A 13156-nucleotide genomic window follows, 5' to 3' on the forward strand; every position below is an offset into this window, starting at 1 on the left:
TGACTGATTTCATGATAATTTAAATGACTTTTTTGCTTTGATTAATGTAACCATGATTATTATTGTTTCGTGACTATGGTTTAATTCAGTTCTACTGGATATTGTTTTTTATTATGACTAAATCGTTGTGACAATAAATATCGTTTGAGCTAAACTACTTTATTAAATGGATAAATCTTGGTTATAATTAGATCATTATCCATTATCGTAATCAATAAAAATAACATAACTCCCATGAGATGAGTGTGATTACATTATATTATTGTATCAAGTGATTGTAATTAGCATTTAATTAATACATAAGCTTAAGAATCATAATTAATAGTTAATAATCTGTAAATAATGAGTTTGATTGAAATGTTAGCTTATTTACTTACTACAGAAGAGACATTGAAACTTATAGTTATCACTTAATTAGTTTAATTAATCAATGAAATTTGAGAGACTGGATGCTAACCAAATTGTAGATCTAGATCTTACTAATAAGGAAATTGTCAAGTTCTGTTATTATTTCATGATAATATTACTGACAATATACAAAAATTGAACATTTTAGGTTCATATATGAATCATAAATGAGCTTTAAATTTGCCTGATTGAAAAATGGGTGAGAATAATTTTTGGAGGAAAACGAAACAAATTTACCGCCAAAAAAGTTTTAATCCCTGAGATGAACAACAATTGAATAAAAAGGTTCATGGTTGTCATAATTTGATAGTAAACAGAAAAGTTGACCAATTTAATAAGAATTTGATAACTGAGCCGAAAAATATGATTCGATTGATGGTTTTCATATGAACAGAACTTTTCTTTTAAAACTTGTTTACCTTACAGTCTATACAATTAGGACAATTCTGATAACAACCATGATAATAATATAACTGTTGATGAAACTAAATTTATGGTTGATGAGAATCATAATCAAAACCTTGGTGAAGTCACGTTCAGGAATGAAATTAAACCAATAAGAATAATAAGACAAACCTCTGAGGAAAATAGAGAGCAAGAGAGAGAGAGAGAGAGAGAGAATAGGAAAAAACAAAAGAGACTCATCCTAATCATTTGACGAGAATTAGTTTATCCAATATAATAATCATGTAAAAAATTCAGATGAAACTCTGATGCTAACTAAAGATAATCAGTATCTCCATGGTCCTCAGGGATTCGGAACACAAACAATTCATTTGCAAAAGATTTGAGAGTTATGATCTTGTTATCATGAAAAGATACCAAATTTCTGAGCACATGGAGTTGATATATACATTCCCACAATAATCAATCTATCTAATTGTAAGATATGAAATCGTTCAGCTAATTTTTCTAGTGTCAATTGAAATAACACTGATATTAAAGCTCGGAAAACCATCAACATGGTGATGATGATGAAATATCGATAACAAGATTAGATTATTGATTCTTTCATCTGAATAATTGTTTCCGCTTAGAAGAAAAATTTATTAAATAGTAAATTGTGATAATCGTATTATTATTGATCGCAATCAATTTACTGATGATTGTTTCAATCTTATCTCATCCATTATCATTACAGATCTTATCCTGCTGAGGTTAACATTTTGAAATTTTACTCTTCATTTTTCATGATGAAAACTCAGCATCCTGGGAAATTCATCTTTAACATCATCATTAATATCAATATTTTAATCGATAAGCTCAGAGTTTAATATTTTAATGGAAATAATCATGATAATAACAATGATAATCATCATGAGGCTTATTACCCTGAGGCTTTTTCAGATGATGATAAAGCATAGAGAAGACAGAGAGAAACAAGAAGAAAAAGCAACAGAGAAGCAAAAAAAAAATAGTTGCTGATTAGTCAAAATTGATAAACTTTCCATCCTGAATTCAGTTGGAACTTTTTTATATCATCATCATCCTCATGGCTGATAATCATTTTTATACAGAATTCATGAGGAGAAAGAAGAGTTAAGCTGTGAAAAATTATGAAGACAAGAAAGAGAAAATTGTCCTTTCAAGTAACAAGCTGAATTCTGAACTCATGATAAGTTCACAATTCTGAATCAAGCTGAATCATGACAAATTATTGAACTGAAGGAGATGAAATAGTAGATAATGAGGAAGCACTTAGAAGACGATGAAATGATAACAAGAATTTTTTTCCTTTTCCTCCCTGGCCAGTAAATAGAATTGCAATTTATTTAGAAGTTTACCATGAGTTGGAACGAAAAATAAAAGATATTGTTCTGAGGAAAATAGTAATAGGCAAGAAAAGAGGAAAAATTATGAGCAAAATTTTCTTGGAAGAAAAATATTCAGGGTAAAATTGGAGAAAATAACAAAATTAGAAGAAGATAACAGATAGAAGCTCAACTGAGTTGTGAAGAAGATAAAGTGAAAATAATAATCATGGTAAGGGTGAAGATGTCGGATAGCTTTTCAGAGATTCAATGAAATTCTATCAATCTTTTTACTATTTGAACAGAGAATTTTATATATATTCAACTTCACAAGAGAAGAGAGAGAGAGAGAGAGAGAAATAAAATCTTACTAGAACCGATTGGAAAATTATCACTTTTATTAGTAACTCTACTCTTGAGATTTTCGCCAAAACTATCATGATTAAAAGCTCATTGATTAGCTGAAGAAAATGTTGATTGAGCTTTTTCAAGAGCGATATAAGAATCGATTAGAATTGTTATTTTATTACAAGTATTCAGAGCCCGAGAAATAAAATGATAGGCGATTTTGCCGAGAAGATAAAATGATGATAATAGATAAGCCTTAAATTAAGGAGTCATGATGATGATGATGATGAAGATTGGATGAGCAGAGTAATCAATCAAGAAGAGGTTCAGTAAACTGTTGTATTAACTACTTGAGATGAAAAGTGATTAAGCTTAATTTTTTGCTCGATAACTTTGAGAACCAATTAATGATTCTGTTGGATATTTCCAGGAATTCCAAGTTTCAATATGGACACCGTATACTCAACATTTTGTAATCTAAATATGTAAATTGAACATTGTCATCCAATGATAATCAATTCACTTGGTTAATTCATCGATTCATCAAATGTTGATACTTTAGCTCATGTAAACATATATTTAAATAAACTCCCATATGAGATAAAGTTTGTTCATCGTATTAACATAATGAAGATTCATGTTGATAAGTAAATTGTTATGAGAGATACTTTAACTGTGTTTATTGTTTTAATTAACATAATAAATTATCGTGTTACTATTGTTGTTATAACAGAATGTTAGAAAGTCATGGAATTCCCTGAGAATCGACGATTTTACTGACAGTCATCATGATGTAAGATCATATTCTGTTCATCGAGGTTTCATAAACGTTAATGAATATGTTTCCATACTTCAACTTTGATAATCATGAAAAAAGGATAATATTAAGATGCTGGTAAACATTTCATGGTGTTTATATTGAAGGAGAAAAGTTTGGATAATCTCCCCAAGGAATTGCTTGAAATAATTGGATTTCTGTCAATATTATGTCAACATTTTCACTGGTGTTGATTAGAGGTTCCTGAAAGTTTAACTGGTAAATATATCAACATGTCGCAAAGGTATTCTCAGTTTCATTTGCTTTTTTCTGTCTGTACCAATATTAAATGATGAGCTTAGGTCGTATTGGCTTGTGATAAGCCTAAAATAAATCTTGTGAATAAGATCAATGATAATCAACCACAATCATAATAAACAAGAGACTCGTAGTAATGATGTGCTGGTACATTTAAGATGTTTCAAATAACAGATTAATCCAAGATAATCTTTATGCCGACCATATTTATGTGATTGTTTATTTTGAATAAACGCGATTAATGAGAATTGTACATTTGGTTGGTTCAACTTATGGTGGGATACAAATTAAATTGCTGATCGATTTTTTTTTGAAAATTAGTAATATTGTGTCGATTTAAGTTGATTTAATTGACAATAGAGCTTATACATACTGATTAAAATTTGACCAAAAATTATTAATTGAATTAGATAATTGGCTAATTATCGAAATCAGTGAGGGCAAATTATTTTGCTGATTTGAAATCAGAAGAGAAAATTTCAAACTGTTTGATGATTTCAATCTCAATTATACTGATTGTTTGTACAATTATTAATACAATCAATTTAAGACCATTTTGATCAAAATTAAACAAGAGATAATAAAGTTTCACCTGGTTGCATTAAACATTAACATAGGGCTGTGCGTTAAATTAAACTCAATGAATTGGAAGCCATGGTTATTGATACTCAAATATTATGATACGTCGATAATCGATTTGACTATCAATTAAAATTTACCATTGGTGGTTAACCATTAATTTCACTATCATCCATTCTAAACAGAAAACAAACATATTCTTTAATTGTTATTCTTTTTATTCGTCTTTTCTACGGAAAAATGATTAATTTAAATATTTCTATCAAATTATGAGCATAACAAAACCGAAGTGAAACAGACTTGATTAACTGGTTTAGATTTGCTAGAATCGATCGAATATATAAAGCCGTTACTTACACAAAGAGACGATCATTCTCCTTATATGGCCTTTTAATTTACCTGAGTTAATGATTTGATTAATCTAAATTATACAGGGCGTAACAACCAAATATTCCTATTTTTGGCTCCTTATTGCTTTTAGGCCATTTTTCGGGTTGGATTTCTTTCTTCGCGATTCTACAGAGAAAATGTGAAAGTTTTGTTACGTTTTGTTTGGAACTTTTTCGTGGAGCCATTGATAATCAGTGGCCTCCCAAGTCGTAATAGTGGTACACTTCGATGGGAAAATTTTTTCTAAAAATTTTTAGCAAGATTTTAGATCCATGGACACTGTCACGGATGTAAAGTGACGAGCCTGGCTAATAGAAAACTGAGACCTCTTTGATGATTATTCAAAGAAAAATATGATCTATTTATTTTATTTTATCCTTTATATACTACATTCTTTATCAAGCTAATAGTAACTTTAAAGGTTAATTTGGTCATACAATTAAAGGGAGAGATAGAGAGATTATCCCTAATCTAGTAATTACTACAAGGTTTTTCTTTTTCTTCTCGAAGGTTAATTATCGAGGGGAAATTTTCTTTATCTTAACCATTTTTATGACAGATACTAACTGTTATTTATACTAAATAATATAATTTTTGATTTGTTTTGAAAAATCAATAAAAGCAAAAATTAACAACAATTTTTCATTGAAGAATAACCAAAACAGAAAAGTTGAAGATTACACGCGATTTTCACATAAAAGTTCGAAACAAATGATTAATTTACACGTCATGTATGACAATCATCATTGTTTTTAATCCAGATCACTACCGTCGTAATAACTTATGTTTCTAAAGTCAATAATACGATTTATCAATTAATTCATTTAATTAATTTTGTACTATTAATAACCATGAGAATTAGAGAATTGGTCACCTTGACCATTTCGGTCAGTTCTGATCTTGACCTGGTGTCAACTTAACTGTTAACAAAACCTACGGTAGATTATTGGATGGCGAAATTCCGTTCAGGAGAAACTTCGTGCAAAGATTTGAGAGGAGTTGACACCACTGATCATGCTGAAAAAGAAAGAAGGATTGAGGTGATCAAATCAGAATGAGAGCCGACATTGGTCGACAAGGATGCTTGATTCCTGAAACCACTGTTAAGCGTATCTTAAGGAATGATTTAAAGATGAAGAAGCTTTTGGGCAAATGGGTCCCATATAAATTGACTGATATTAACAGACTAGCTCGTGATATTACATGTAGAGAGAACCTCAGACTACTCAGTAAGACACCTACTTTGCTTCAAAGAACAGATTAAATTGACGAAATGAGTTGAGAGGTATCAAGCACCGTGGTTGGTTATTTTGTCTGCAATAAAAATTTGAATTCACCCAAATTTGCGTGTACCAACCTAATAGTAGATTAAGGCTCGAATTCACCAAACGTAATTAAAAGCTGTGATCAGCTAATCCTGAGATCAGACCGATCTCGAGTTATATTTTTCTCCAGATAAAAGCGTTCAATTTGTAGAGAATAAATTAATTAAGACTTGACAGAGACATGAAATTAAGCTTGATTTCATACAAGTTTTATGATTACACTGATCAAGTTTTCTTATCTTTGTTGGACATTTTCTTTTTTACACTAACGAAAATTGTAGAAAAGTAATAGGAAGCAACGATATTAATCAGTTTACTCAAAAAAATTCAAAAGAAATGAGTACGAATGAAAATGAGGAAAAAGTCATAATCAAAAAGTAATCATGGTAGTTACCAAGATTAAATTTCGGTTGGTGATTCATCAAGATTCTTTAATGCTCTAATTGAATTGACCTGAAACATGAATGCAAAATGGGTCTTAGTTTTATGTGATGATAGCAATGGCATACCAGTACGAGATTATTACTTAGGAGTGAACTAAATTTTTTTCCACTGAAATATGACAATTTTTGATAGAAATATAGAGGTCAATAATGGTCAGCTTGATAATTTCACAGAGTAACGCTGGTATCGCAATAAAAAAAATCAGCTACTTTAGACAACTTTTTCCATCATAAACAGGCTTAGAAAAATTTTCAGTTTTAAAAATTTGTTTTTTTCCTGCAGAATCTTTATGACCTCGACCTTGAAATATGGAAATTGAGTATCTGTCAAACTTTTATCTCGAAAAAAGTCCAGGTTGGAAAATGACTTGAAATCATGACAATTTGCTAGGAATTATTCAATATAATCCTCTTGCTTTTGTCTAAATATTCGCCAAAAATCTATTTCAAATGGCCTTGCATAGAGCAATTTCATGCATGAACGAGGAACTTGGATGTCTCCTGATTTAAGTAGTGCTAACAATGCTCTTCGACTATCGATAGTTTGAACATTGATTCAAAGATTCGAAAATGCTTTTCTCGATGCAGTTGTGACTGATGACGAAGAATGGGTTCTTTACAATAATGTTCACCTTCGTAAGCAATGGTTTCCAAAAGGTCAATCACCCAAATCTTCACCGCAGGCTTCACCTGAAGAAGGTATTAATTAGCGTTTTTGGGACTATCAAGGGATTATTCATTATGAGATATTACCTGAAGTTCAAACAATTAACGCTGATGTTTATTGTTCTCAATTAAACAGATTATCTGAACAATTATCTTTGAAAAGAAGCCCACTAATTAATAGAAAAGGCGTTATCTTCCGCCAAGTCAACGCTCGGCCTCATACCACGCAAATAACGACCTTAAAAATTAAGTACGAGCTCAAATGGGAACTTCTTTCTCATCCATGATATACCTTGACATTGTTCCATCTGATTATCACTTACTTAGATCAATGGAACATTGGAATTTCTCAAAAATTAAAATTACCAAAATCGAATTGACCTCAAAATTGGTCTCAAAAGTTTTTTGACTCTAAAGACGACAACTTTCACAAGAGTAGAAAATTTAATCTCGTTAAGAGATGCAATAGCATCACTTTCTATTCGCTGAAAGAATTGTGAGAGATAGTGAAACTAGTGGTGTCGTAACATGTATCCATCGCTTCATAAAAGTATGCAGATTGTTAATTCATAGCTGCACACACTGAAAAGTTTTTTTCTCGTACTCCTTTAACCCGAAGATTTGATTTTTTTCCGATCCCAAATCTCCAGCTTGTTCAGATCATGCCTCTTGTTCATGATCATGATTGATGTTCAGCCTTGCATGGTTTTGAACACCCGTTTCATCAACGAAAAAAAGTTTTTCTCTTTCTCTATCCATTCTTATAAATATTCTAGCATATTCCAATCTAGCTTTGATTTGTTGTTGTGTATTTCTCATTTCAGGAACAATTGAAACTCTTTTGAATGAATAGTGTAATCTAGTTATATAACGATGAACAGTCGATGGATGAACACTAGCACTAAATTCATCTTGGATTTTTCTTTAATTTCATCCAAAATGAGTTGACAATTATTGTCTAACCAACACCTAATCTAGTCAACTATTTGTTGATTAAGCTTTTGTTGGCGATGAGACTTTGTTTTCACAAAAACTTTTGATTGCTCAAAACGATGAACAATTGTTCGAATCGTACTTGGTGAAACATTAAACAAATCACTTATTTGAGTTGAGTTTTTACCACTTCCATGAGCATCAACAATTAAATTATTAATTTCAATACTAATTTTCACCATTTTAACTTAGAAAAATTAACTATTTTTTTTTCGCGGAAACCCTTTGAAAGGATAGAAATTCTGAACATCATCAGTGTTTCGAATCGATGACAATTAACAATTTGTTGTTTTAATTAGTCTTCGAATTTCCTTAAATTTGTAAATTTCCATCGTGACAATTAGTTAATTGCGCGCCTAAGCCTTTGTGCTTTTCTTTTCTTTTATTTTTCTAATTGTTTAATTTTCTAAATTTTCATTAATCATTACAACAATTTAAACTCTATGTTAGACCTCCTACAACTATAGTTGTATATTGGTTGTAAAGTTAATTGTAATTTCCATTGTTGCAATTAACCAATTATAATGATTAATATCCTTAATCATAGTTGTTTAATTGTTAACTAATTAATAATATCCCTCATTTAACCAATTATGTTACTCTAATTCTATATCTAGAGATATATGAATTCAATTTAATTTTCATTTTTAATTGTTACAATTAGTTAATTTTCATTTAAATTGTTAACCCAAATCTCTTCATTTTTTAAGTTCACTTACAAATGAACCAAAAGTAAGAGACCCGAATTTCTCTTTCTCTATCTCTTTCTTTTACTTTCTATTTTAGGTATTAACCTTAACAAGCCTACAAGCTTAGTAACAGGTTAACCAATTTCTTATCTTCATCTTTATCTTTAACCATATTCACAATTGGTTTTCTTTTGTTCAACTTAACCTTACTCATTATCAACTTTATCATTTTAATGATTTAGATTAATTTTGTTTCCCCATTTAATTTTCCTAATTTCTTTCAATTTAATTTATTTCCCCAACGTTAATTTTGTTCTCTAGAACAATTTTCCATCTCCTCTTTAGTGTTTAGTTAACTTTCAACAAATGCTCATCTAAAATTCTTAATTAAAATTCATTTGTGAAATTAATTGTTTTAATTCTTAAAATCAATAGATTTAAGTGAGTACTTGATTCAGTGATTAACACATTCAATTAGTGATCCTAAACGATCTTGTTCTTCAGTTATTGTGGGACCGAAAATCTTCAAATTCGAGTTAAATTCCTTTCCAAGTCTTTGGCTTATCCGGTAAAAACTCACCATCGTCTTTATTAAGACAATTCATCAATAAAATTCTACCCCACATTGTGACCCAGGCAGGATTGCTAATTGTTTTGTGTTCTTCAATTTTCCTTACGTTTCTTGTGCTCTCCATAATTCTATTGAATTATTCCTTAAACTCTAATTTCATCATGCCTCCTAAAAATCTAAACTCGCTGCTGCGAAACGTGTCGCAAACGCTCGTGCTGCTAAAGCTGCAAAGGCTACTCGCCGTTCTCATCTAAATCTCTGGATCAGAGGATGATACCATCATTCCTGAAACAGATCCCTTCTCTCAACTCCCGTTATGGTTAGACCACCAACACGTGTTTCTACCACTAACATTGAACAATCAAAATCTCTTAGAGATATAAATTATCAAGAAACTCTTGTTCTTTTTGAACAATGGAATGCTCCCCTTCAATTCGTTCCTTCATCACAAAAACTTGGATGTTGTGACTACAAATTTCCTCCTTCTTGGTGAAACTGTTTCCCCTGAAGACATTGCTGATATTTCAGTTGATGAAATTAACTATTTTTTTTCGCGGAAACCCTTTGAAAGGATAGAAATTCTGAACATCATCAGTGTTTCGAATCGATGACAATTAACAATTTGTTGTTTTAATTAGTCTTCGAATTTCCTTAAATTTGTAAATTTCCATCGTGACAATTAGTTAATTGCGCGCCTAAGCCTTTGTGCTTTTCTTTTCTTTTATTTTTCTAATTGTTTAATTTTCTAAATTTTCATTAATCATTACAACAATTTAAACTCTATGTTAGACCTCCTACAACTATAGTTGTATATTGGTTGTAAAGTTAATTGTAATTTCCATTGTTGCAATTAACCAATTATAATGATTAATATCCTAATCATAGTTGTTTAATTGTTAACTAATTAATAATATCCCTCATTTAACCAATTATGTTACTCTAATTCTATATCTAGAGATATATGAATTCAATTTAATTTTCATTTTTAATTGTTACAATTAGTTAATTTTCATTTAAATTGTTAACCCAAATCTCTTCATTTTTTAAGTTCACTTACAAATGAACCAAAAGTAAGAGACCCGAATTTCTCTTTCTCTATCTCTTTCTTTTTACTTTCTTTTATTTTTAGGTATTAACCTTAACAAGCCTACAAGCTTAGTAACAGGTTAACCAATTTCTTATCTTCATCTTTATCTTTAACCATATTCACAATTGGTTTTCTTTTGTTCAACTTAACCCTTACTCATTATCAACTTTATCATTTTAATGATTTAGATTAATTTTGTTTCCCCCATTTAATTTTCCCTAATTTCTTTTCCCCAATTTAATTGTATTTCCCCCAACGTTAATTTTGTTCTCTAGAACAATTTTCCATCTCCCTCTTTAGTGTTTAGTTAACTTTCAACAAATGCTCATCTAAAAATTCTTAATTAAAATTCATTTGTGAAATTAATTGTTTTAATTCTTAAAATCAATAGATTTAAGTGAGTACTTGATTCAGTGATTAACACATTCAATTAGTGATCCTAAACGATCTTGTTCTTCGGTTATTGTGGGACCGAAAATCTTCAAATTCGAGGTTAAATTCCTTTCCAAGTCTTTAGGCTTATCCGAGTAAAAACTCACCATCGTCTTTATTAAGACAATTCATCAAAATTCAAAATTCTACCCCACAAATTGGCGACCCAGGCAGGATTGCTAATTGTTTTGTGTTCTTCAATTTTCCCTTACGTTTCTTGTGCTCTCCATAATTCTATTGAATTATTCCCTTAAACTCTAATTTCATCATGCCTCCTAAAAAATCTAAACTCGCTGCTGCGAAACGTGTCGCAAACGCTCGTGCTGCTAAAGCTGCAAAGGCTACTCGCCGTTCTCATCTAAATCTCTCTGAATCAGAGGATGATACCATCATTCCTGAAACAGATCCCCTTCTCTCAACTCCCGTTATGGTTAGACCACCAACACGTGTTTCTACCACTAACATTGAACAATCAAAATCTCTTAGAGATATAAATTATCAAGAAACTCTTGTTCTTTTTGAACAATGGAATGCTCCCCTTCCAATTCGTTCCCTTCATCACAAAAAACTTTTGGATGTTGTGACTACAAATTTCCTCCTTCTTGGTGAAACTGTTTCCCCTGAAGACATTGCTGATATTTCAGTTGATGAAATTAAAAATCAAAAAATCCCTGAATGGATTCTTGAATTTCGTGGTGCTAACATCTCGGAATCTGAGATTCAAACTTTTCTTAAAAACATTGGTCGTGATGATGAGACAATAATTAAATTGTCCCATGATCAACTTTATTCAATCCCTCTTTCTCTCAGTGTTCTAAACAAAATTAAAAATATTTTAAACACTTATGGTGCCAATATAATTGATCCACCTACTCCATCCATCTCTCCATCTACCATCTCTAACGAAAATTTCACCCCAGTGAATTTCCTTGAAATTGTTAAACAATTAAAGGCTGACCCTCATGTCCCTGAATTTAAATCAGGAGAGGATCAATACTCTTGGTTAGTAAAAACAAGAGATCGTCTGACCAACGAAAATGTTGATGACCCCACCCGTCTTCGACTATTACAAAAATCCATGGCTCATGAGATTAAGTCCAGTGCTATTGGTCTTGATCATATAAAAGATTATAATGATTATGTTGCTGCCCTTTTCGAGAAATTGAGAACCCCCGAATCTCAATACTCTGCTGATTTTGAGCTCAGAACCTGTAGGTTCAACCCTGAATTTCACCCTGAGAAATTCTTTTCGGACATGAAGCGACTTACAAATAAAGCTTATGGTCCAACCCCAGATAAAATTCTTTTGGCCCTCATTTTGGATCACATTCCCCGTTACATCCGAGATGAAATTTACAATTTGGGCATGAACGACGACAAGGTTAGAATTTATAATTATCTAACAAAGAAACATTTTGATTTTAAATTAGATCAAAATAGAAACAAAAACAAAAATCCAAAAAACAATGAAAAACCCACCGACAAATCTTTTGTCTCAAAATTGAGTAAACCTCAAAATAATCAAAATCAAAAAAGAATTGATTCCTCAACATCTAAAGATGTAAAATTTTGCAATTATTGCAAGAAAGACAATCACACAATTGAAAATTGTCTTAAATTGGCTTATCGAAAAGCTCAAGAAGCCGCTGGAATTATACCCGCCAAATCAAACACTGGTTATCCAAGAAATTTTAACCAGACTCAACAAAATGCTGCCTCGCTAATCTTACCGTGGTAAACCAAGAACCAATTCATCAGGCTAATCCAATTAACACTATTGTTCCTGTTCCTCAGATTTTCCCAATTCTTCCCAAGTTGAAGTTAGACCTCCCACTCCCCCTGAACCAATTCAAGATGGTTACCGAAATAAATCTGTTGGATTCGCGATATCTAGAGATATAAAACAACTATCTCAACTCGGTAATTGTGGTGTAAATCACATGCCCCAAGTCAACAACTCTTTGTACCCCGATAAGTCTCGAGTTAAGGAAGGAAAAGTATTGGTCGATACTGGTGCTTCTGCTTGCGTTATTGACGCTAAATTGGCTAATCAACTTCAGGCTCATATAACTAAAGTTAATCAAGCCTAAAAGGTATTGCTGCAGGTGCATATGTGGACTCTATTGGTTTTGCTTACGCGCTCATCAAACACAATGAAATGGATGAGACTCAATTATTAAGTTCCAAATCTGTCAAGATTTCAACCAATTTTTACTTGGTAATGCATTTGCTCATGTTTATTACATGAAAATAATTTCGGATGGTTATGAATATAACATCACCGTCAAAGAAAGTCCCAATTCTGAAGAATTAACCAGCCCCGACTTTTATTTTAGATTTTGTACTCCTCAAGAAACTGAGCATCTTATTGAATCTTGTATTAAAGTAACTGGCAATGC

General features: G+C 31.2%; 1 protein-coding gene across 2 annotated transcripts in view; it reads right to left on the bottom strand.

Annotated features, from left to right (window-relative positions):
• Positions 1–13156, bottom strand: part of LOC128390103 (maltase A2-like) — a 102850-nt gene that overhangs the window by 55542 nt on the left and 34152 nt on the right. The window contains exon 1 of one of the 2 annotated variants that reach the window (XM_053349769.1): positions 4519–4665. The exons of the other annotated variant lie outside the window; for it this stretch is intronic. The gene's annotated coding sequence lies outside the window, so the exon portion shown is untranslated. Of the gene's footprint in view, positions 1–4518; positions 4666–13156 lie in introns of those variants that run through there. 2 annotated transcript variants of the gene reach the window in all.

The sequence above is a fragment of the Panonychus citri genome, unplaced genomic scaffold (genome assembly GCF_014898815.1).
Source record: "Panonychus citri isolate SS breed McGregor unplaced genomic scaffold, ASM1489881v1 Contig00115, whole genome shotgun sequence".
Taxonomy (NCBI): Eukaryota; Metazoa; Arthropoda; class Arachnida; order Trombidiformes; family Tetranychidae; genus Panonychus; species Panonychus citri.